This window comes from Mirounga angustirostris, unplaced genomic scaffold (assembly GCF_029215605.1).
Source record: "Mirounga angustirostris isolate CCGP_5_RB_7025 unplaced genomic scaffold, mMirAng1.0.hap1 SCAF_1, whole genome shotgun sequence".
NCBI lineage: Eukaryota > Metazoa > Chordata > Mammalia > Carnivora > Phocidae > Mirounga > Mirounga angustirostris.
The window spans coordinates 34,047,623-34,073,947 of NW_026991709.1; the positions used below are offsets into that span (position 1 = coordinate 34,047,623).

General features: G+C 40.7%; 1 long non-coding RNA gene across 6 annotated transcripts in view; it reads right to left on the bottom strand.

The window, feature by feature from the left end:
- Positions 1-12,064: 12,064 nt before the first annotated feature.
- LOC135362772 (uncharacterized) overlaps positions 12,065-26,325 on the bottom strand; it is a 62,002-nt gene continuing 47,741 nt past the window's right edge. The window contains exons 5-7 of one of the 6 annotated variants that reach the window (XR_010407953.1): positions 18,422-18,504; positions 17,866-18,069; positions 12,065-12,663 (exon numbers count right to left, since the gene is read on the bottom strand). This is a non-coding gene — a long non-coding RNA (uncharacterized LOC135362772). Of the gene's footprint in view, positions 12,669-17,865; positions 18,505-26,325 lie in introns of all 6 variants that reach the window. The other 5 variants (XR_010407954.1, XR_010407957.1, XR_010407949.1 and 2 more) reach the window with 5 other exon arrangements.

Sequence of the window (26,325 nt, forward strand, 5' to 3'; positions counted from 1 at the left end):
CTATTCAGTTAATTCAAAGTTAAACCCCCATCATTGCTGTTTCTCCCACCTCCACTTTTTTCACAAGAATCAGTGCATATATGGAGAGGTGGGGCGTACAGGACTGAGGATTTGGATACTTCCTCCAACTTGCATCCGGTCCTCTGAATCCTGGCTGCTCCCTGCTGAACCCAGTTCTCCTTTGCTCTCTCATCAACATCTCGATTCTTGTTGCTGTTTGGGTTCTCCCTGTGTTCTCAGGATAGCCTTGGCCACCTACGTACTTTGTCCCACCATATCAAGCTTCCCTCCTCATATTCCTTTGAGCTCCTCAGCCAGCAGTGTCAGTCGCCTACTCGGACGAACATCTCTATCTGCCCATTCTGTACCCATTCCAAGACCACCACTTGCTCCAGCTCTGTGTCTCTCTGCTTGCTCAGATAGGATAGACATCCATTTCTACTCTGATATTATAGCTGCCCCATGTGGAATTCTCATTCTAGATTTCAAATTAGAAGGAGGAAAAAAGGGCACTCCCCTGCTCTTTTCTTTTCCTTGACAAAACACTTGGCTACTTCTCTCCCGTTTATCTTGTAAATCCCACACTCCTCTGGAGAAAAAGAACTCTCTGATACTACTTTCTGTCGGCAGATACAAACCATATGTTTTATTCTTCTCATGTTTCTTCCAAGGGGTATAAAGACACATTCTTTAACCCTAATTATGGACAGATTTTAGGGAGAAGAAACACTTCTTTCCAGTAAGCAAAACACATACAGAAATTTCTCACAAGTATTAACCCTGTTCGGACATAATCTCATCACAGGTATGGCAGAGGAAGACAATGTTAATGCTGTGAAAGCATAAATAAGAAAAACAGGTTAATTTACGAGGCTGAAGAAGGTTTGGGGCAAAAAAAAGAGCATTTAATTACAATGGTAAAGATGAGCAGAATTCCCAAAAACTGAAATGACAAATATTAAAATTCAAAGATCTCCTTATATCTATACAAGTGTATTTACTGGCCAACAAAATACACTAAGAGTTCTACAGTAGACACAGATAATGTGCTGCCAGAGGCCTCTCTTCAAGAATGAATGTGCTGCTAACCTACAGCATATGCAACAAGTAGCCTTCAACTGTTAGCTCCTTCAGGATCTGCCTCGGTTTCAGAAGTCACATCATTTTTGAGCCCATATTTATTGACTCAGCAGGGTGAGGGTATGAAGTCCCAGGAATTTGGGGCTGATATGACACTCTGGCGGGCATTACTCACTCCAGAGCTCCTTGCCAAGTTGGTTAGGGTTTTGTGAGGCTTACACTGCAATTCAATGACTTCCATAGCCAGGTTTTTCCTCTTCTCCCTTTTACAGAAGTTGATCCTTTATAAACACTTTGCACCCCAAGCTCTATCTCAGCTCCCGGAGAACCCAGAAATGGGATCCAAGTATGTAGGCCATAAGATGGACCACTGGAGCTAGCTGACTCAGCAATGAGGAGGGGCCATGTCTGACAACGAGGACACATCACTGGTGGCAAGTCAAGAACATTCCTCCAAAAAGGTGGCAGTTAATGCTTTTACCAGTGGTAAACTGGGAGGGTGTACCAGGAAAGGGGGGACTACGTTAGCACAGGAGAAGATCAGATGCTACGACTTAGGGAGGAACTAGCAGGTGTAAGGACAACAGGATGGGGTGGCCATGGCTAAGGGCCACTGATGCTCCATGTGCAAAGGAAACAAACAGCTGAGGTAACAGGCAACCAAAACCCAAATATGGAAGCCACAAGCCTGTTCAATTGCCTTCAAAGTCACTCTTATCATCTGCATGGCAGGACAGAAAAAGCCAAAGACCAAGTATAGGATCTAAAAGACCAGTGGTTAAATGCCCAACAACTGACCAGACAAAATGCTCAACCCACGCAAGTCAGTTACACTGCAGTCAGGGCTCTGATCAGGAAAACCCTGGACCCTGGCATGGGAAATAGAGCTGCTACCTGAGTATGCACAGAGTGGATCCTGTGATGCAAGCGGTACACAGGGGTAGATAAGGAGATGAGCCACCCAGATCCTCCTTAGAGCAAGGACCTGAGGTGGGGTGTATGCTCACCAGACACTGTCCAGCTGCCATCCTCTTCAGGTGCGCCCCCGCACTCAACAGTTCAAACAAATCAGAGTACAAGAACTAACATGTAATTAGAAGGTATCGGTTTGGGGCGCCTGGGTGGCTCAGTCGTTAAGCGTCTGCCTTCGGCTCAGGTCATGATCCCGGGGTCCTGGGATCGAGCCCCGCATCGGGCTCCCTGCTCCGCGGGAAGCCTGCTTCTCCCTCTCCCACTCCCCCTGCTTGTGTTCCTGCTCTCACTATCTCTGTCTCTCTCAAATAAATAAATAAAATATTTAAAAAAAGATAGATATTGGGGCGCCTGGGTGGCTCAGTCGTTGAGCGTCTGCCTTCGGCTCAGGTCATGATCCCGGGGTCCTGGGATCGAGCCCCGCATCGGGCTCCCTGCTCGGCGGGAAGCCTGCTTCTCCCTCTCCCTCAGCCTGCTGCTCCCCCTACTTGTGCGCGCGCTCTCTCTCTCCCTAATAAAGTTCTTTCTTAAAAAAGAAGGTATTTTGTTGCCTATAGATTATAGCACACGAATATTCGATAGGAAGTATCTGAGGTGATCTTGGGCACTTCTGAGAAAGAGAATTTCCGTCATCTGTAAAACTATCCAAATCGTTGGTGGTCGTAACCTCAGGAATTTCCCCAGGTGAAATCTGAAACCAGCCCCGAACACGGAGGGCAGGGACAGGCCGGAGAAAGAGCGGCGCCCCCCGCCTCCCACCCCGGACTGGTAGGTGGCAGGCGACAGAACAAGCAACTTACTTGCCAGGCTTGTCTTGAGCAGCCGCGTGACGAGTAAATCTCCGCACCTGCCCGCCAGAATCTTACCGTTCACTTGGAGGCCATAACTGGGTTTCAGCACATATGACCGGCCAATAACACCTTATTCTCACAAGACTGTGTCCTTGCAAAGGGTTCCCGCTGTGGGAACGGTGCGCGAGACGTAACTTCCACGGAGAGCAGGGGTGGGGAGGAGCCTCCAGTTGCCCGGATGCGGCTCTCAGGTCACCAGAGGGTCACGTCCTCCCAATAACCTCCCGCGACACTCCACCCCACGTGACTAACTCTTACCCTCTTAAATGCTCCTGGCGGTGCGCCCTGAGCAGTCAGCAAGGGTTTTGTTTTTTGTTTTTTTTTAAGATTTTATTTATTTATTTGACAGAGAGAGAGAGACAGCGAGAGCGGGAACACAAGCAGGGGGAGTGGCAGAGGGAGACGCAGGCTCCCCGCCGAGCAGGGAGCCCGACGCGGGGCTCGATCCCAGGACCCTGGGACCATGACCTGAGCCGAAGGCAGACGCTGAACGACTGAGCCACCCAGGCGCCCCGCGAGGGGTTTCATGAGCGTGGACGCGGCTCGTTTGGCGGCTGTCTGCAGTGGAGGCAGATGCCGCAGCAACAGTATAAGCGCAAGCAAGAGAAAACACAGATTAAGATAATGATTCCCAATATAAGTAACCATTTTTTCCACCAAGAGTGCCATGATGCGAACCACTGATTTACTAAGTCCTGGAGGCTGGGGACCAGATCACCCAGTGCATTTGGGTCCTTATATGATTGAACAAAGATGATGCATGGGCAGATTCATCAGCTATGAACACACAACATTCAGTTTGGATATGGCTTGGTGCCTCTTTGAAGGGCAATAATGTCCGAGTCCATTTTATTTTGGAGGACAGTTTTTCTCATTAGCGACATTTCAGGGTCCAGTAAAGACAGGCTTTGCCAGCGATCATTTGAGTCTTGCTGGGTAACTGCAGTAAAGGCTTGTACGTGTGCTATAATGCCCTCTAGGCCAATGGAAGGGACAAAGAAGGTGGCCAAATGATTGTACCAATGGAATACAGAATGTGCCCATCTGGCCTTGAGGAGGGGGAGGTTGAAAGTGTTACTGTGGGGCAGATTCTCCCTTGTGTCCAGGGGAAACCCAGGGTACAGTGGCCCAACCACCCAAGTAGAAGCCAACGGTCAAAGATTTGTGCCATCCAATACTGGGTCCCTTTTGGGTCTACCTAATAAATACTGGCACAAAGGATGGGTCAGCGCCAAAGCAGTCACTATCCTTTAATATGATAGACTGACTACATAGTTCCAGTGATATCCATCCCATACTCCTGTACTATTGAGTTAGTTCTGTTTACAGTGATTTTTCAGTTCCCAACATAGGGGTGCCTATAATCAATTTGCCAATCCCTCACCAGTTGGGAACTCCAGTGGATGGCCCCAGCCTTCCTTGGCAGTTGCCTTGGGCATTGCTTAGAACACACCAGACGTGTCGTTACTGCATTAACCAAGTCACTGTATTTCAACGGCAATCCTTGGCTATATGCCATCTCACCTGGGCACTGTGGTGGCCATTCTTTCTATGCACCTAATCTGTTTTATCTACTGAAAGGTCAGTTGCTGGGGCTTATACCTGAACTAGGGCATTACATTCGTATTGGCCACTGGGTGTCAGCATCTTACGAACCAGGATTTAGAAAACAGTAAGGACCACCTCAGACTCGTGCAGGCAAACCCAAATGTCTTCCCACATACACTGACCCCACGAGGGCTTATTCATGATCATTCACCACTTGGCTTCCCATTGTCCAAGTCATAGGGTTAATCCCTTTAGAATAACCCACCTGTCACTGCAGAGGGCTAATGGCCAGAGCTCATGAGTCAACACCAGCCTGAGTTCAGTCCACTGGCTGTTCCTGTTTCCATTCAGATGGTGTAAGTGTTGGGCCAAATAGTGACTGCAGTCATGTGGACAGACTAGATCAAACTCTATACCAGGAATTGGCAGAAAGTTCCCCCACTCCCTTTCTATAGGCCACAGGAACTGCTATAGGATTAGGGGCAGGGACATTTGGAGCATCTAGATACTCTACAGGGTCTAGTAGCACCCTATTTCTAGAGATGGTGGGTTGGCAGACAGGGTGTTCCTCTGCTACAAATAGGCACGCCAAAGTGGGAGTCTGGGCCACCGCAGAGGTAGGTTAATGGAACATATTCTCAGCCTTGATAGGAAGAAGAGTTCTCCCCATGATATGCTATTCCTTCTTGGGTGGCTCTACCCGGAGAGGGGCTGTTGCTCCAAGGGTATGTTATATATTGGGTTTGATATATATTGGGTTTCTGCCCCATTCCGGAACTGAAACTAAAATTCTAAGGGTACTCTCTCCTTCTGTTGTCTCTACCATGATGTCCGACTAATACGTTCCAGAGTCGCAGACACATCTAACTCAAATTGTAGCACTGCATGGGAGATACCCAGAGTTTTAATCTGCTTCACTAGTACTTTTACCTTCTTAAAAGTGGTTTCTGCTCTGATCTCCAGTCCCACACATGTTCTTTGTTTACCAGGTGGTATGAGGGATGGGAGTACTATGCCAGGTGGGGAATAAAAGTCCTCTAAAACTCAAAAGTCCCTACATAGATTTATACCTCTTTCATATTCTTAGAGGTTGGATAGGCTTGTACCTTATTCAATCACAGCTTCTGGGACAATTCATGTCTTAATCAAATGACTCTCAAAAACTTTAAGGTCATGCGTGTCTGAGCCTTGAATGTTATCTGGGTTCACTGCCCATCCTCTCCCTTACAGATGTTCCAGCAATGTCTTCAGAATGTTCTGCAGCAGAGACAAGTCTTTGCTTGTTAGCATTATATCATCAATGTAACAGGCCCATTTGGGGGAAGGAGAACAGGGATAGATCTCAGGCTACCATCCCATGACCTGTGGTAGGTCTGTGCAGGTAACCTTGGGGAAGCTTTTGAAAGGTCCATTGTTGTCACCCCCCTATGAAGGCAAATTGATCTTATGACTCAGTGGTAAGGGTTATACTAAGAAAAAGCATTTGCTAAGTACAGCATAGTACACTCCTAGGAACTTGGCCAAAGTATCTAAGCTGGTGATAATGTTGGACAGAGCTGCATGGATGGGGAGTACTACCTGTACAATCCTGCCATGAGCCATCTAGCTTTTTTACAGGCCATACCAGGTATTGAAAGCACTAAGGGCAAGGCATACAATACCCACTTGGTGCAGTTCTTGAATATTTTCTCCTATCTCCTTATGTTCCCCCAGGCAATTTACATTGCCTGAAGTTACCACTTTTTATGAGGATGGTACACTTACTGGTTCCCAGTTGGTGTTTCCTCTCAGCACTGGTTTGATTATTCGAATCCAGAGGAGGAGTTCAACAATAAAAGTTTACAGATTTGGCCTTGTGGGATATCAATGCCCAATGTGTTCTCTGGTGTTGGAGAGATAAAAACCTATATTCATGGTGGAAAATGCCTAGTTTGAAGTTTCTGATCATAACTGTGTGCCCTCTGTAACCACTGATGGTCAGGAAACTTCTGAGGGTTATCATGAATAACTCTCATTACATTCAGCTGCACCATTAACCAGAGCTGTCCCTTTTAATTTATTTCTGAGGGACCAGGGAATATTGAGCTTAACATTTAGGCCTCTGATCACTTCCAACAGCCTCCACTGGAGACAGTTGTGGGTGGCATCCTATACCCCAGGGTGTGGGAAGCTGACTAGGTCTGGGACTACCTGACTAGGACTAAATTCCTCGGGCTTCCACTGGAGCAGCTGGGGCATCAGGGATGGTAGGGACACATGGGACAGGTCTGAATTGTTCCCTCTCTGTCTTGAGTCTTTCCCACAGCCCGGACTTGTTCCCAGGATTTGTTAGTTTCCCTTAGATCACCAATGGATTGCCCAGCATCATAAATGTCTTGTCCTACAACTGAGCTCGATAAGGATCCTATACCAGGTGCTGGGGATAGAATGGAGTATCTTGGCTTTCATTTGTACAGTAACTGTGACCTGATCAAAGCCTTCAAAGACAGGGGCAGAGAAGGCCTGTCTCATTCCCAATTCCCTAAGAATTTGTTGTACCTCCTGTATACATTTCCAGTAGAACCATGTGCCCAGGGAAAGGCTCTCATTGGGCCAAGCCTTCCTACAGGCTAGAAAAATGTTATCTGTAAGGGAGTAAGTGCCCTGAATACCTTGAGCACCATGCAGGTGCTGCCAGAAGACAGGGTGTATGGTGGTGTTGCTCATTCTTCCTTCTTCCTGTCTGGTCAGAGAAATGGCGTCGCCCCCGTACCCTATAGACACACTAACCATACCTCGATACTCTCCTTGGCCTTTTGCTAGAATTTGGCAGCTATATCAGTAAGATCAGTGGGAGTATGTTCTCTCATCATGAACGTTTCCTGCACTGGGGACTGCTCTGCTGGCTAGGGCTGTTGTGTTTTGGCTTTCCTTTGTATTCGGGGCCATTTCACTGTCAGTCACTTCAACATCCTGGTCTTCTCTCTCCTAGCTTTCCTAGGGATTCCACCTCTTAGCGTCGAAATCAGGCTTGGTCACAGGTCCTCAGGCCTTACCTGTGGCAGCTTGCACCCGCCTAGCTTTGCATAGCACACTAAATCCTCCAACTTATTAATCCGGCTCTGACACCTTGTCTGCTGGCCCCAAAGTGACCAGAGTAGTGGACAACCACATGTCCTTCTCTCTCCTCAGCTTTTCTTCCGACTCTTTAAGTCCAGCTTCAGCTTCTAGTTGGGCATCGGTGGCCAGTCAAACTAAAAAAAACAAAAAAACTATGCTCGGTAGAGGCCAGCCCTCTGGAGCAACCATTCCCTTCTTTGCGCCCTATGTATATTTCCTCAAATAAGTGAATTAGATCTGTGTTTTCAGGGTGTCCCTGTACTCATGTGGTAGTTCACAAGCATCTGACGTATATGGTACCCATCCTGGGCCAAAGTGGGGCGCCTGGGTGGCTCAATCATTAAGCGTCTGCCTTCGGCTCAGGTCATGATCCCAGGGTCCTGAGATGGAGCCCCGCGTCAGGCTCCCTGTTCAGCGGGAAGCCTGCTTCTCCCTCTCCCACTCCCAGGGAGTGGCCCCCTGCTTGTGTTCCCTCTCTCACCGTCTCTCTCTTTCTGCGAAATAAATAAATAAAATCTTTAAAAAAAAAAAAAAAAACCTGACAAAGTACATGGATTCTCTGGTGTACTTGAGGTAAGTGGGATAAAGTGCATATTTGTAAAGTGGATAATGCATATGAATTGACTGAGATGGAATATGCACTTAATATAGCATAGCTCTAAGGATAATTATTTTATAACCATTCACTCTTTGTTAGGGTTCAAAGTAGGAAAGCCATGAAATTGGACAACATGAGGAAGGAGAGAGTATAAAAAGAGAAAAGATGTCTGTGGACTTCCAACATAAGAATGTCAGGTTGGCAAAGAGGAACTGAATGAACAGCCAATGAGGAAAAGGAACCGAGAGAGAATGTGTGCCATAAGCCAAACAAATAAAATGCTTTATAAAGGAGGATAGGATCAATTTTATAAAATCCCTTTGCGATATCAACTAAGATGAGAATTACAAAGAGCAATTGGATTTTGGAATGTGGAGGTCATTGGTGGCCTTCGTGGAGCATTTTTATGGTGTGGCACCATCAACATACTGATTGGAATTGGTATAAAGAGAGTAAGAAAAGATAAAGTAAGGTTGCATCTACCAAGGACTCCTTTAAGGATTTTTGTTAGAAAGAGGATGGAGAAGTTGGAAAGTTGCTGAAGATAAAATGGAGAAAAAGGACGGATGAAATAAATGATCTCTAGGCTCCCTTTGAACTTCAAGATTCATGTCATGATCATGTGAACAACAGCAATGCAAATGCACTATTCTTCCTTGCTGGATTAATTTTTTTTTTTCATATAGAGCTTTTACCAAAGACTTCAACACATAAAAACCATTAAAAGATTCCTATTTTTCAGTCAAGCACTTTAAATTATGATCCACTCTCCTAAACACCTGCTCACTTATAATACTCTTCAAAACAACTCATTGTTAAACACCCAAGTTAACTTACAATATCTTAACTGGTTAAACACTAGCACTTAACTCCTAAAGTATATTTGCTACAAATTGAACATTAAGTAAAAAACCATTTAAGGCTTTAGTGTCTTCTTATAAAGGTATGGTATTTGCAAACAGATATGGTTTTCATCAGCTATTATGAAAATAATCCAGAGAACAATGTTTCTAATTGGTATTACAAGGTGATGTTTCTCTTTGGAGCAAGAGCTGAATCAAGACAAAGATTTGGGTTAGAGTAAAGGACTCCCTTAACTCCTGGGCCCATTTATTTGTATTTCTCTTTAGTTGTTTGGTCAGGTATAAGCAGGGACCCTGAAATGCAGGCTATATTTAATTGACTCTCTCAGTAGGTGTCTGAGCATCACCTGCACCCACTGCCAGAGTCAGTCGACCTCTAACTACTCCTTTGACTCCGGGCAGTAACTGCATTAGTACTCTCCTTTCCAATTCCCTGCCCTGCTGCCCAGAGATGAGTATTAAATGCTCAGGGCTCAAGGTGAAGAGACTGAAGCTAAGGCGAAGAGTTATCCCAATTTCCAGTGAATTTGTATTGTTAACAATTTAACTTTTCAACGGATTTTGGAGTAAAGCAATCAACTCTCTGCTGGAGTTGGGCAGGACACAAGGCTGAGTTTGCTGAATCAATATGTGGAAACCTGACTGACAACTTAGGTAATTTGATGCAGGATTTGGGACAACAACTGGAGATAAATTACTTAACACAGTAGGGAACCAAAATTGTGTTCAGAAAGAGATTCGTATTTTCCTGAGAGGAGTGAGGAGAATTGTACTGACAGGGAAGTGATGGGCACAAACAAAACTCTTACAATTATTCCATATGCAACTGTGTAAGTTCTGATGAATCTCTTTGGATTGTCTTTGTGAAAGGTGAGGCAGTATTGTGAAATATATGGAAATCAACAGGGATATGAATGCCTCTTCTTTGAAGTATGTAACTGTGGAACAGTTAGGGCTGAAATATAGGGAACCACTTATTTCTTGGAGAGAAAAATGCAGTATATATAAAAGCCACGTTTTTGTTTCTCTGAATCATGATGCAGTGCTTTTAGAATTCAATTTGACTATGACAACCATGTAAACATACTTTATTAAAGTTTACTTGTATGTTTAACTGGCTTGTATTTGTGTACTAAAGAAAGGTTCTTCCCTCCACTCAAACTAACATCCCCCTACAATGCAACATATTTAGTAGTTGCCAAAAACAAGACGAATAAACCTGGCCAAACCTAGAATATGTGAAGTGAAGAGAAGGGAAAGAGGATGCAGAGAGGGATAAGCTCAATTAATAATTCACTCACGGTCACTGCCAATTAAGAGAAGGTGCTGCCTTTTAACATGTATGATCAAACAAATGTTCGGAAGGGTTACCTCATTGCTGCATTGCTTCAGTGAACACTTAAGAGAGAGAAAGATAAATGCTTTCCACGGTGTAGCAGAGATTAGTTTTTGGCTTTTCCGATTTCACTTCCCTTTTTGAATTGAATCTTGAGATTCTTTTGAGAAAGTACCTTCTCCAGTATGGTCTGCCATTGCCATATTCAGTAGATGGCATAGAACCTGAGCTAGACCAATCAGATGCTTTCTCGTGAGCAGGACAGAGAGACCAGAGATAATTGGAATCCATCCACTCTAAAAGCTATAACTCACCCAGATTGTTACTCTCCCTAGACTTTTGTTGTGCTTCTTGCTTTCTAGCCTCCAGGGGCTAATTGACCTGCTTATTTCCAAGTCCTATGTTCACAGGTAGCATTCCACTACTTCGGTAATTGCCTTATTTGCCCAATAAATTAACTTCTGCTTAATTTAACCCGAGCTGATTTCTGTCATTTGCAATCAAAATTCCAAAATTCATACACAAGGGACACCTGGCTGGCTCAGCTGGTAGAGCATGCAACTCTTGATCTCATGGTTGTGAGTTCAAGCCCCACATCTTAATGATTAGAACTTCTAAATATCTCTCAGATCTGTATACAGGACTCCTATCTCTACCTCCACTGCTCTGCACGATGATCATTTCTCTTCTGAGATATTGCAAGGATTGCCTGAAAGTTCTGCTCATACTTGTGTAAATCTATAATTCATCTATGGCCACAAGAAAAATCTTAATGAAATAACAATTTCAACATAACACACTCTGCTTTTAAACACGTCGGAAGGCTCTCAGAACTCTTAGGACAATATTCAAAATCTTTAATATGCCCTTTACTTCACATTGCTCTTCCAACTCTCTCAACTCCAGGAAGGATCTGTTTCCTTCCATCATAGCACCTCTACACCTGCTTCTGCACATTTTGCCTGCTGGTCTCTCCCATCTTTTCTAATTAAATCTTTTTTTTTTTTTTTTTTGGTTTATTCTGCTCAATTTTTTTCCTCTTTTTTTTTTATTCTTATGTTAATCCCCATACATTACATCATTAGTTTTAGATGAAGTGTTCCATGATTCATTGTTTGTGTATAACACCCAGTGCTCCATGCAGAATGTGCCCTCCTCAATACCCACCACCAGGCTAACCCATCCTCCCACCACCCTCCCCTCTAGAACCCTCAGTTTGTTTTTCAGAGTCCATCGTCTCTCATGGTTCGTCTACCCCTCCGATTTCCCCCGCTTCATTCTTCCCCTCCCGCTACCTAATTAAATCTTAAGCATTCTTCAGATGTCAGCTAAATATCTTGTCCCCAGAAACACTTCCTATCCTCACCAGTTAGATCAAATCCCTCTATTATGCTCTCTTCAGAACTATGAACTTTTCTTGACACCACATATCCCAGGGGTGTTTGATTAATTATGACTCCTTCTCTCTCCCAACAATGGAGTCCAAGCAACATGAGGTCAGGGACAAAATCAATTGTTTTCATCATTGTTTCCCTAGAACTAAGTACAGTGTCTGACACATGTTAGGCATTTTGTAATTAATAAGGTCAATCTTCCCTGTGAAAATATGAATTCCTTGAGGACAAGAACTACAATGTCTGACATAAGTGTCCAAATACCAATTATTGATGTACCTTCCATTTGGGCTAGTAAAGGAATTCTTTATGATAACCACTGATGAAGGTTATAAACATATTTATTATTCAAAATCACAAACACATTTGACCACCTTCTTATACTGCATAATTTTAAAAAGTTATTTTCAGATTCCTTTTGATTAATCAGACTCCAACAAGCCAGGCAGGCAGTCAATGATATTTCATCAACAGTCTATGATATTCTTCTTTGACAGAGAACATTTCAGATAATCTGAAATTATCAACTTCAGCAAAACAATTAAATTTTCCATTAACAAATTACTTTATTTGAAATGCTTATTAATAAACTCTTAAGATACTTAAGTAAAACCTCAAATCAAATATCAACCTTATCCCAATTAACTCCCACCAATATACCTTTGATTTTCTGGAGGCAAGCTAGAAGTATAGATTCAAATTCAAATCCCAATCCCAATACCAATATTCACGATCCTCCCAAGGACCCCTGTATTTGATGAGCCTTGGTCTGCTCTTATTTTTCAGGGTTTTCCATGGTGCTCAGATGCTGACTAGTGTTGATGGTTGGTTGTGACTGAAGATGACCCACAGTTCCCACTTGGTGGCACTGGCTTCCCCCAGGGCATAGCAAGTCTCTTCTTCTGGTAGTATTAGTTCTCATCTGAACTTCAGAAAGATCCAAAAACAAACAAACAAAAATGTTTCAGTAAACCAAAGGACCTTAATATCCATATTATATATAAAGTCAGGGAATATATTTCTATTGTATACAGATGGTATATCTAGTAGGCCCTGAATAAATATTTGTGGGATTAATAAATAAACTGTAGTGGAAAGAGACTCATTCCTCTCCAGTCATATTTTGTTACGCCCCTGGTAGGAGGGAGCTAGAGTAACTTCATTTAATCTAAGCAGGAGAGGTAGTCAATTTAGGCCCAAGAAAGGTTTATTGCCTGTAGATACTCTATTCTGGGGGAAAAAAAAAAACCCACACAAAACAAAATAAAAATTCAAAAACTAAATATCTAACCTTCTGCCTACTAAGAAATAGCCAGGGATTCAAACACGCTTTCAGAAAGCAGCTATAACATCATCACTGCCACTCCTTGTCAGTTCAAACCTGCTCTATTGGACTAGTTATTTCCTAACCCTTAGATGAAAGAGAATGTAGAAGTATGCCTTTTCTCGTTACTCCTAGATAACAAAATGTGCTCTGGACAACTTTGAAGAACTAAACACATGTTGGGGTTCAGTAGTCATTGTAGCTGATCCATCAAAGCTTCTGCTGATATCTAGCAACCTGTCATAATTTCATTAGAGGAAATTTTCCTGTAGGTTCTTTGTGTCAGCAGGAGCCAGGCCTCCAGATCATGAATACATTCTTGAAGAGGATATCTAGTAGGCATTCAGGAAAGTGAAACTTGGAATATTTCCTTCTATACAGGAAATCTGTGGACTTTATTGGTTAATGTCTGCATGGCATCAGGGAAGTTAAATTATTCATAAACTGGGTTAAGCTTTGATTTGATCAGCAAGAAGTATGTATAGAGGGTATCTTTCAAATTGAAAATAACCCTCTTTCCTAGGTCCTTACCAGGGCTGAATTAGACCCAATGGGAAAGCACTAGAAGAAGGCTTTTACATTTCCTAATTTTATAATTCATTGTCAATCAAGATTAAGCACTATCAATACAGATGCTCTGTTTCATAGGCCCCAACAAGCTGATAAGACATGTGTAGATGTGCTGCCAGCCATCTCCCAAAGATAGAGAACCATCTCCCTTATAGAAGAAGGCTGGCAGCCTAGGGCTATTCCATGCTATAAGCCACAAAAGCTATGATTTCACCACCCCACATTTATCTTTGCTCCTTGCTAGATGAGGGAGATGGATGGGTAAAAGTTTCAGAAGGAAGAGTCAGAGTTGCAAACAGCAGAAAGAAGCTATTCTTTCATCAGATATTCAAGTTTTTCGGGTTTTTTTTTCCCCCCAAGGCACAAGATATTAACCACAGGGGTTGGGGTATCATATAGGGCAAGAGTTTTACTCTGGAGGGTTGACAGCCATCTTGTGACATTTGAAGCTGAAGAAGGAAGCCAAAACCAGGAGAAATACGTCAAACAATATGGAGGATATTTAGTCCATGATGAAAATGTTTCTGCCTCAGACCACATTGTGCCCATTGTGCCCAGGTTTTTTCAATTATGTGAGTCAATAATGTTCTCTTTTACTTGCTTTAGTTTGCTGTTTTTTCAGTTCCATGCATAACTGACCTAAGATCTACCAAGTATGGTATGTGGGGCTTAGGTGTCTTACTCCAACTCCAAAAACACAAATCCACTCACTGAGGAAAGATAAACAGTGGCATCTGGTCCAAAAACTCAAGGAAGACCACTAGAGGAAGAGGGCGACAGGTAGAAGTTCTCTGCTCTTCTTATTCCTTCGCTTTCTCACACTTGATGATAAGGAGGTCTTTTGATGTTTCACTGTGATTATTTAAAGACTTAGGCCTACTCCTACCAAAGACATGAGGACACAGTTGCTGTCAACAACACCTGAGCCTACCCAGGATTTTCCACATGACCTTAACTTTAAAGCTCCCTGCAGGGATGAAGCCAAGTCCCCAAGATCCTGGTGAAGAAGACGCACACAATTGGAAAAGATGTAGAAGAAACTAGGGTATGGGGGTTGGGAAGCAGCAAAGAAAAAGAGAATATGTCAGAGAAAGAGACGGTTTTGAATGTCCATTTTACCGAGGCACACCCTGTGTCCACTAAGAAGTGACAATGTGAAAAGAAAAGAGTGTTTTGTATCATCTACATTCTCTGTGTGCTTTCTTTTTATGAAAAATAATATTGTGTTCCCTCTGCTAACAGACTGTTCCTGCAAAGCCTTTTAAATTGTGCAAGTCATAGCAAAGCAGTTAGAAAATAAACAGTCCTAGAACACGTTTAAATGTTTCTTCTCTACTCTTTCAGCATTGAGTCCCATTTCTGGCTCCCTTTGGGGGTGTCTTTACCTCTTTTATAATAAATCAATGATTACATTTAAAGGCTATATATATCATTTTCTCCAGTGAGGCTTTAAAATGGAAAAAAAAAAAAAACCTGTTGCATATATATATGCATTACTTTCTACAGTTGTCCATCATAAAATTTGTGCCAGAATCTATACTTGGTATAATATATGAAGGACCCATTTCTCTATGTTTTGGGCAAATTTCTTCTTGCTTATCTGTTTTGATACTTCTTTTCCACCCCTCCCTGCCCCTCAGAATTGTTTTGCAATGGAATTTTACATAGAAATTGTACCAAGAAGTCAATATTTCACTGTTGGCTTTAAATGCTATAATTATTTATGATTAAAATAACTATATATAAATACAGTGCACACTAATAGCTCAACATTTTACAGACAGATTCTAAAGCAGCTTCTTCTTAAGGAGCAGTGGAAATTTAAATTACTTCCAAATACAGATACCACCGATTCATAAAAACATGGAGTGGAAAGAAAGGAAATGGGGATATATTATCTGCCCTGTGTCTGGAGGGCAGTTGTTTTCTCCCGACTTGCCAAGGAGAGAAGTGAACTGAAAAAGAGCTGCTTACCCAAAGCTGCCATGGGTATGTAGATGCTTCTGGAATTTTTCCAGAGATTTTAACCAAATATTCAACTCGTAACAAGTATTCCCCGTGGCACTGTGGAAGCACGCTGCAGTTACACATTATAAATGGGAGCCAAATCACACACTTACGTAAAATGACTGGTATAACAGAAAAACAAGTTATGTATTTAATAAGCAATCTCAAGCTTGTAATGTAGTGAAGCCCACTTGTAATTTCTTTCCTAGTTGTTTTTTTTCCCCTTTGCACATACTGTTCATTTTTAAAGTCTTCTACAAGGCTTTTATAAAAATCAACTTAGTCAATATGCCATCACTCCAATTTTCTTTGCCCATTGCTTTGAAAAACGGTACTTCCATTCACAAATATTAGTCATATCAAAATGCATGAAATGTGGTTGTACAGCATTCCTTAAAGCATGGTTTTTACTTATAAAATATGCACTTTAAAGAAAGAAACCCTCCGGGGCGCCTGGGTGGCTCAGTCGTTGGGCGTCTGCCTTCGGCTCAGGTCATGATCCCAGGGTCCTGGGATCGAGCCCCGCATCGGGCTCCCTGCTCGGCGGGAAGCCTGCTTTTCCCTCTCCCACTCCCCCTGCTTGTGTTCCCTCTCTCGCTGCCTCTCTCTCTGTCACATAAATAAATAAAATCTTTAAAAAAAAAAAGAAAGAAAGAAACCCTCCATACGTGCTTATACTCCCTAGCGACATGCTTTCTATCTTTCCAACCTGTGGGATACTTTTACACACAAAGGCCATTTACCTGCATTTCGTCTACCAAATGAAGGCTGTTACAGTTCATCACGCTGACGTTTACTACCCCATGATTCTGTGTGCCTTCACGAAGGAGCCCAATAGGTATTTTTGCCAATTAAACATAAGGTTATTGTTAAAAATTAAAATACTGGATGTGGCAGTCTATTCTGAAATGGCTACCCGGAAATTCTGCCAGCATAGTTAAGCTGTCCACTCAGAGGTGAACCTATTCATTGTGGCTTTCAGCAGACCCTTCACTAGTTGGGTTCCCTCTCTCCTGAATTACTCATTAATTCCTATGACATTTCACTTTTCCTTAATTAGATAATTATCTAACTCCATTTGAGCTCTTTGTAAATGTGTTTTCATGCATCCAAATCCTCAGAATGCATTGTTTTCCATCAGAGAGGGGAAAAAAAATTATATTGATAATTAATTTTCCCATGGGACAACGTCATAAGAAATTTTTCTCTCATCAACACTGATTGAGAAGAAAACAAGACGGTATTTTGCCAGTGAGTGCACATTGGCTTAGATTTACAGTGTATTTTAGATTTATTTTTAACCTTGGCTTTCTATTTGAGCCAAAAAAGATCATCTTCTTCCCGAGGATTTTTCTCCTTTTTTGCTGATTAGCTATAGAATGAGAAGCACCTGATGGGCCACATTAAGAAGGATGCTAAGCGGTTTACAAGTCTCAGTAATTAATGACTATTTTTATCACAAAGAATATAGACTGGCTTCTTCCATCTATCTGAGACTCAATGTAAGCCCCTGTAAGCCTCAATGCAGCATAATTGGTGCGATAGAGCTGAAAATGAGATGGAGGATATAATGCGGCTTCGGTAATCCTGCCTTTAGCTAAAAGGGAACAGTAGAAGCCCCTGGCAGCCTCCAGTGTGGTTGCCACTAAGATTTAAAGCCAACCAGCTGTCTAGTGTTCCTTGTGAAACCCACATCACTGTTTATATCCCTAAATAGAGTTCAAATGTTCTAAATAATTATATTTATGAGAATGATTTACTGTGGTAGACAATTTGTCTCCCAGCCTTTTGGCTCTAATTTGGTGTTTTCTTCGATTAGGAACAATCATGGACCGTGTACTTGTGTCAGTTTTTATTCTGACCACCCTGTGTTTATAATGTGCTCTCAAACCTCTTCAGATGAACAAATGGGTTTTGCTTTCTCAGTGTTGTTATTAAAAAAACCTACTCTCTTGTAAATCGTAACGTGCTAATAATGGGTCTGGGGACTCAATCAGGAAAATGAAAAAGTCTATGCATTCATGAAGGCATGCTAAGTGAGAGCACGGGAAGTGCTGGGTAATGTGTTGGTTTTAGGATTGTGACCATCCCTTCCACAGCCTGGGGAGTCCTGAAATGTGCAAACCAGCCATAATCACGAATAAACGCCTGGTCGGTTTCTACTGTATGACTGGAAAGAATGCTCAACGCAAAAAGGCAAACAAAGGGAGGGGATGGGGATACCTTCTCGGAGGTTCAGAGAGGAGTCTCGGGTATTTTCAGCTACTTCTTTGAATAATGTGTAAGAATTTCACTCATGTTCTTCTTCACAATGCTGGCACTACCAATGGTAACAATAAAGACTGGTTTCTTCCAAAGAGGGCTATTGTTGGAGACCAATTAGCAGCATCTCCCATGAGTATCATATAGCAGTTGCAAGCCACCTCCCTGTGGATATCAAAAGTTAGAAAGTCTTTCTAAAAGCATCTCTTGAGGCTATTCAGAAATCAAAAGATAGATTGAAGAAGCCAAATGGAAGGAGATTAATCGGGAGTGTGGTTACATTTAACATGATAGTCCAGATAACTCCAATGGGATAGAGATATACATTTTAGTTCAAATTATTATTGATCTACTATGAATTACTGTCATTACAAATAATAATTATAGGAATTATTATAGATGATGAAATCCTATGTTAGGATGGAAGTCCAAAAGGCTACCTATTTCATTATCCCATTACATATAACATGATGGTTCCAATGTGAGCTAGAGTCTTCTGACAGATGTTTTCTCCTACCCAGTTCACAGCTAATGGAGTCCTAATTCGGGAAACAAGTTCAGGAGGAGTCATGGAGGAAGGTCCAAGAATGGCTCCAACTGCTGAATGAAAAATGAAATGAAACAAAAGTAAAATTTGAATTCGCTCAGCAAACAAAACACTCATATAACCAAACAGATTGGATATTATCTGTTATTTTGCTCTGACTATTCCCACAAGGTTAAAGACTTTGATAATCTGAATTACACAGTTTCCTGTGATATAGAGACGAGTGCATAAAATTTCATTCCCTTTAAAACATAAAGCCTGATAGTATTAAGATTCAAAGTTAAAAAAAAAAAAAGCTTCAAAGTTCCAGCAGCTAGGGAATATTACAGAAGTGATGGAGCACAATGGTCAAGATTACTGGACTCTAGAGCTAGATTGCCTGGGAGAGATTCTTATCTCTGCAAATTGTCAGTTGTTTTGTAAACCTGGGCAAGTTCTTTACTTAATTCGTAAAATGTAAACAATAGCACAAATTGCCTTAATAGATTCTCAAGATGATTAAGTTGGTGCACAGAAATACAATATTATTTAGTAAAAGAGTAAAGAGAAGCCTGAACACGTACGTCACTTTCCCAAGATCACACACTTAGGAAGTGGCGGGGCTGAAACTAGCTTGTGATTCAGACATGCACTCCACGGGAACTCCGCACACCGGCTTCGGGAAAGTGCGGATGAATGCGGTGAGATCGATTCTGGTGCTGGCAATACAGGCAAATGTAGGCACAAATAGGAAAGGAAAGGAAGATACAAGACAGGTTCTGAACAAGTAAGATGAAAGATGAACATAGAAAGGGTTGGATGATCAAAGGAAGGTAACTAAATGTTCCACAGTGGTGTCTGCCCCTGTCTTGATTAGAACTATTATATATTAGATCAGACACTTTGACTAAATCAATGTGAACTGCTTCAGGTGAATAATGTACAACTTACACCTGCATTTAGTTCTTTCCTGCCCTGCACATCAATGACACTTTTCATGCAGGGCTAATCCCTCAGTCTCCTCCAACTCGAGTCCAGTCCTGCAACAACTGGCTAGTTGACAGAGAGAGAGAGAGCGAGAGCAGGAACACAAGCAGGGGGAGTGGGAGAGGGAGAAGCAGGCTTCCCGCCGAGCAGGGAGCCCGACGTGGGACTCGATCCCAGGACCCTGGGATCATGACCTGCGCCGAAGGCAGACGCCCAACAACTGAGCCACCCAGGCGCTCATAGATTTTCAATAGTATAAAAAGTAAATACCATGTTTGCCTTCTTTGTAATTGTTCAGTTTCATGAACTATACATACTATCAAAAAGTTACTGGCTATTCTACATAAGAATGCTGATAATGTGGAACATTATGTCATATATTTGATTTATTAGTCCTTCCAAAGAATTTCCACCAAACATTGTCTATGCCAGAAATGTCTTCTTTATTGTTTTATATTATCAAATGTCACATGGAATGTTTTGAAACTATTATTATTATTATTATTATTGTTTTGCATTTTGGCACTCCTGCACCTGATTTAAAATGATTTCCTCACCGGATAACCTTAGCTACATCTGACTCAGAACAATTCTCCCCATTTTGTACAGGATTATCTTAGTATTACATGGTTCTGTTGCTACAATATTATTGCATTAAAATAATAATGCACCCCAGATAGGATTCCAGATTATACATTTTTAAGGCAAGAAAATAAATCACTTTCCCAACCATCCTAGGATTGAATATTGTCATGAATTTATTGTTATTTGTGTTTAGAATACCTATACACCAAGCTTTACTTACTCTTTTGCTTACTTCCTTTTCAGTCTCAGTTTTATAGAGACTTTTGTTACATATTCTGGTTACTGCAGAATTAGAATTGATGGGTAGCTGTTAATAAAGGCAAATATCTACTCAGTGATAGAGAAAAAAAAAATTACAGTGGCCTCTGATTGGTGTAGATACACAGATGCCTTAAAAGAACAAGACTTTACTGCTATTAGAAACATTTAGGAACACTACATCAAAAACTAATGATGTAATGTATGGTGATTAACATAATAAAATAAAATTTTAAAAAAAGTAACATTTAGAAGAAGCAACAGATCTATCACTAATACTGTAGAGTAGGGTGCCTGGTTGATCAGATGGTTAAGCGTCTGCCTTCGGCTCAGGTCATGATCCCAGTGTCCTGGGATCGAGTCCCGCATCGGGCTCCCTGCTCAGCGGGGAGCCTGCCTCTCTCTCTCTCTCTCTGTCTCTTATGAATAAATAAATAAAATCTTTAAAAAAAAAATACTGTAGAGAGGATTCCTAAGTCAAATGAAAGGTTAGAGAAGGGTCCATTAAGATTCCAAAATTCTATATGAACTCATAATAGATCAAAGAAAAAATTTCAAAAAAAAGAAGTAATATTTTTTAGTATATTTTCTATTTGAAATTTGGAAATCAAGTTATTGGGTTATCATTGTGTAAAGGCAATAGTCTTGGACTGTGGAGACCAAAGGACTTGACTTTGAATGCCAGATTTGATGTTTATTACTTACGTGGAATTGGTAAATTTACCTTACCCTTTGGAAGTACTTTTTTTTTAATTGGTAAAACAAGATTAATAATACCTATTACATAGGCCATAATGTAAGATTCAGTAAAATAACCTTTTTAATGCTAATATAATTCTTAGCAAAGAATGAGTGCACAATACATAGCTGCTATTACAACACGTATAAATCAGTAAAAATAAAACTTTTAAACAGCCATACTGCTCAGAATGTTTAAAAAAGTTGTAAAATGCAGGATGCCTGGCTGGCTCAGTTGGTGGAGTGTGGGACTCCTGATCTCAGGGTCTTGAGTTTGAGCTCCAAGTTGGAAATAGAGCTTATTTAAAAGAAGAAAGAAAGAAAGAAGAAAGAAAGAAAGAAAGAAAGAAAGAAAGAAAGAAAGAAAGAAAGAAAGAAAGAAAGAAAGAAAGAAAGAAGGAAGGAAGGAAGGAGAGAAAGAAGAGAGAGAAGGAAGGAAGGAAGGAAGGAAGGAAGGAGGGAAAGGAAGGAAGGGAAAGGAAGGAAGGAAAGGAAAGGAAGGAAGGAAGGAAGAAAGTTGTAAAATGCAATTGGGCTATGGCTGTATATAGAAAGGATTCATTTATAAAATAATTAAGTCATTTTTAATCAGATCAATATATTCACTCCTATGTTTCAATTATGACTTCTTGATCCGTTAATATTTCTTTGTTTGTTTATGTCATCTAAATCTTTATCTTGACAGCCTCTGAAATCACTTTAAATCAATCGAGCAATGTGTTTTTTCTTGTTTGGCAGATTTACCTTTTTGAAAAGCTATAAATTCAGAGACCATTAACATTGATGGATCTGAAGGAAGTTGCTGGGGGCAGTGGAAGGGGAGTAGAAGTACTCACTGAAAAGAACCTGTTTAGTACTGAATACAGAAATAAATGTTGGCATATACAAAATAAAAGCTCTAAATAAATGCAAGGAGAAAACCAGCCCTGAGATTCTAAACACTAAATAGAAAATTAAGAAACCAAGGAACCCAACAAAAATAACAAAATAGGATTTATGGGATAATTAGTTCAAACTGGGGATTATGCCCTTTTGAAATATTCATTTTAAATTCATTCATTTTTATATTTGGATTTTAGAATCTTAGCATGGAAGAATGAAGGTAGCATAAAGTTATCTGGTCAACACCTCTACCTATATCAGGATTGAAGCATTTCTAGAGAATAATGAAGACAGGTAACACAGATAGTGGACTACATAAAACATTTGCCTTGATCCTAAGCCATTTCAGAAATTATTTATTGGAGAAGAGCTACTTATTCATAATTTATAAATTACCAGCAGACATCAGTTATTTTTTATTTACTAAGGTAGTGGGCAATAAAAGCTTATTATAATATTTCATTGATTTAATTGATCAGTGTTGAAAAAGAAAGAGAAAATTAGTATCTCCAAACAACAGATGTGTTGAGAAAACTGCACTCAGCCAGAATACAAAACTCAGATTCATACCTTCTTAATTTGTATGTATGTATGTAAGTATATATTACTTATGTGTTTATTTTTATTTCAGCATAGTTGACACACAGTGTTACATTAGTTTCAAGCATACACCATAGTGATTCAACAAGTCAATGCATTATGCTATGGTCACCATAAGTATGACTACCACCTGTCCCAAAACATCGCTATTATCATATCATTGGCTATATTCCCTATGTTGTGGCTTTTATTCCTGTGACTTATTCATTCCATAATTGGAAGCCTGTATCTCCCACTCCCCTTCACCCATTTTGCACACCCCACCCTCTGGCAACCATTTGTTTGTTCTCTGTATTTATAGGTCTGATTCTGCTTTTTGTTTGTTTGTTCATTTGTGGCCTTCTGTTTTGGTTTATGTTTTTTTTGGATTCCACTTATGAGTGAAATCATGTTATTTGCCTTTCTCAGTCTGACTTATTTCATTCCATATAATACCCTCTATGTCCATCTATGTTGTCTGATGTCCTTTTTATAATCTCTAAGATTTGTTTCTATCAGAGCTTAAGTCACAAAACATTAATAAAGCAGAAAAAGTTTTCTCTCTTTGATTCCCATGTTACTAAGTTGCTTCACTACTCCATTGACAATACTCATTGTCCAACATACCTCTGTGGTTCTTCTCTCTGTTCTCTGCCCTATGGTAGCTGAAGCTTGTAGATTTGAAAGCCAAAATAAAAATACCAATGGTTTCAGCCTTTCCCTATCTCCTTCTCTCTAAAGATGTTTCTTGCTCTACCTACAAGTTTCTTCCTTTTTCTCAATGAGGAGCATTCTGCAATTCCAAACAAATCTTTGTATTATTGTGATACAATATTATGGGAAAACTGGAATAAACTGCACTAGAGGCTAGAAGATTGGGGAAGGCATTTTTTTAGGAGATTCAGATGTTGGGGTTTGATACTGGTTTTGCTAAAGGTAAATAGGAGAGTCATATCACTATGAACCTACTATCTTCTTGTGGAGTTTGAGACATGCAATCAACTTAATTTATTTTGACATTTCTTTTTTGTGGCCGTTTTTTTTTTCTTTGACCAACACAAGACTAAAGACTGGATGCTTAAATTGTGGCTAAATTACCTACACAACTATGTTTACTCCCGGTTTATTGAGTTCTTAACAATCCCAAATGAAGAGAACTGTAAACAATGTAGAATATGAAGCACATTGGTACTGTTTTCAGTAAAACCTGCCCAGTGTAGAATCCACCCCACTTATGTGGCAGTGGTAGTCATCTGTGAGGTCATGCTATTACAATGGTGCTTGGAAATTAAGTGTATAGGACAGGTTGGATCACATGAGGACAATTAGATCTACCTTGGGGGTTAGATTTTGAATCAGGCTTAGTAGACACTTATGTTGCAGACAAACTGAAAGGTCATGAGGAAAGGAACTCTAATGAATTAAATATAAGAAGGCTAAATTACATCTGCAAGTTCAACTGAGCTCCAGAGCACTGCATACCATTTGCTTTGCCTACTGACACTCATTATATGAGTGCCCATAATAAATGAGCTTGCATACCCACAAAGTTCTGCCTGGCCTACTGGTTGGCATATCTGCCTGGAAGAAAAATCCAAGAACTGGGAAATGGAGAAATCTCTCTTCTGAGACTTAAAGTGGCCTAGGATGAAAGTAATTGTTGCAGCCTGACCTTTCTATCCCCTAAGAGGGTAGTGAGAACAGACACATATAATAAACATTATATTCCAAGCTCATCACATATATCATCTTCTTTAATGCCCACGATGACGAAATGCAACATGAACTATGTTTATGTTTATGAATGAAGAAACTATGATGTTCAGAATTAACATTTCCCAAGTCACACACAACTAGTTTTTTTTTTTTAATTTTATTTATTTATTTTACAGAGAGAGAGAGAATTAGCGAGAGCAGAAACACAAGCAGGGGGAGTGGGAGAGGGAGAAGCAGGCTTCCCACTGAGCAGGGAGCCCGATGCGGGGCTCGATCCCAGGACCCTGGGACCATGACCTGAGCCGAAGGCAGACGCTTAACGACTGAGGCCCCAGGCGCCCCCACAACTAGTTTGTATTAAGGCCAGGGTTTGAACAAAGTATAACAGGGTGGTTTACTTATTTATTTATTTTCATATTACAGTATACCCTTTCAGACTTCTTCCCTTGCTTTCATTGCTTTTCCATCTATAATAATATGCCTCTCTAGACTTTCTACTCTTTGTGTTGCTATCACAACTATTGTAAAAACAAGGGCAGTATTATCATTACTGAAATACTATAGCTCATAATAACTTGCTGGAAAAAAAGTCTAACGCCTTGGTTTATATAAAACAAATTATCCTAACAATCGTATTTTGTCCTAAATTCAAATAGCCAGATAACTTAAAAACTAACTTTTTCCCCAAGATTGCAATGTCATTAACGAAGATCCTAAATTGATGCAAGTTTTCTAAGTGGTTTTGAAGCCATTAAGGAAATATTAAAATATCTTTAATATGGTATTGGTGTTGTGTATATTTTTATTGCATTATAATACCTGGAACAACTTTCAATTTATTTATGGTACATATTGTTATTCTCAGCCAATTCCCTGATTGTGACTTATAAATGAAAGTTTAATAGAATTGTCTTTATTCAGAGCTACTGGGTCACTGAGCTTCTCCACTGCTTTTCTGTACTAAAATATTTACTTTTAAAGTCCTAGAAATTATAGTACGCAGTGAGAAGAGAAATATTCTTTCTACCAGGGTTGCAAAGTTTCCAAATATAAATTGAAATAGAATCTGCATAAATATTTAAATGCTCCTTGGCCTATTATTATCCTTGTGTTCATAGTATGAGATTCATCTGTGAAAGGAATCAAAGGCTGAATTTAAATTCTCTACCAAGATAATTACGCATTGCATCTAATTTTGAGGGTAAGTTATTAAAGAAACTGGGGTCATCTGCTTGTAGAGGACAGACGTTAGCTAAAATCAAGGTATGACCCTTCCTGTCACATCTTAAGATTAATATCTTTCCCTCACGGTCTTTGTGTTTATTTTCTTGCTGCATTAACCAAAGAGTTTCCAGAGTGTCCACTGAGAACTGATGTCTATTTGCATACAGATTCTTACTGTGAAAAGTCATGTGGTCGTGATTCTGAAATAATCCTGGCGGCTGAATGTGGATACGACCAGTATTCTCTGGTGATGATTTTAAGGGATTCCGAATGGGTCAGACAGAACTCAGGCTTTTAAAGAATTTCGAAACTGTATCTACTCCTGGAGGCTACCTGCCAGCTCCAATTTCTTTACTTTAAAGGACTGATCTCCTTTTTTTTTTTTTTTTTAAGATTTTATTTATTTATTTGAGACAGAGAGCACGAGAGGGAAGAGGGTCAGAGGGAGAAGCAGACCCCCCGCTGAGCAGGGAGCCCGATGCGGGACTCGATCCCAGGACTCCAGGATCATGACCTGAGCCGAAGGCAGTCGCTTAACCAACTGAGCCACCCAGGCGCCCAGGACTAATCTCCTTTTAAGGAAGGGCATTAACTCACCAGAAAGGAAATGGTGTGCTTGTAATGACAAATGAACATGACTCTTCTCTGCCATCTGATAGAAGGGCACTTGTTCTGTCTAAATGGTATATTCTTTTGTAAACAGACTCTCCAGCCCTCTGGCTACAGTGCAGATGGTGCCAGACCCGTATTCAGAAATGCATGCACTTGATTTATATTAAAGTTTTGATATTTAACCTTCCATCTAAACCTTACATCAGGGCCCTAGGGCAAGGACAAATGTCTTCATCTTTTTAAATTTAAAAATTTGTTTCAAACTATAGAAGAGAAATTAAAATCCCAGAATGATTTGAGTCTGTGAGCATAAA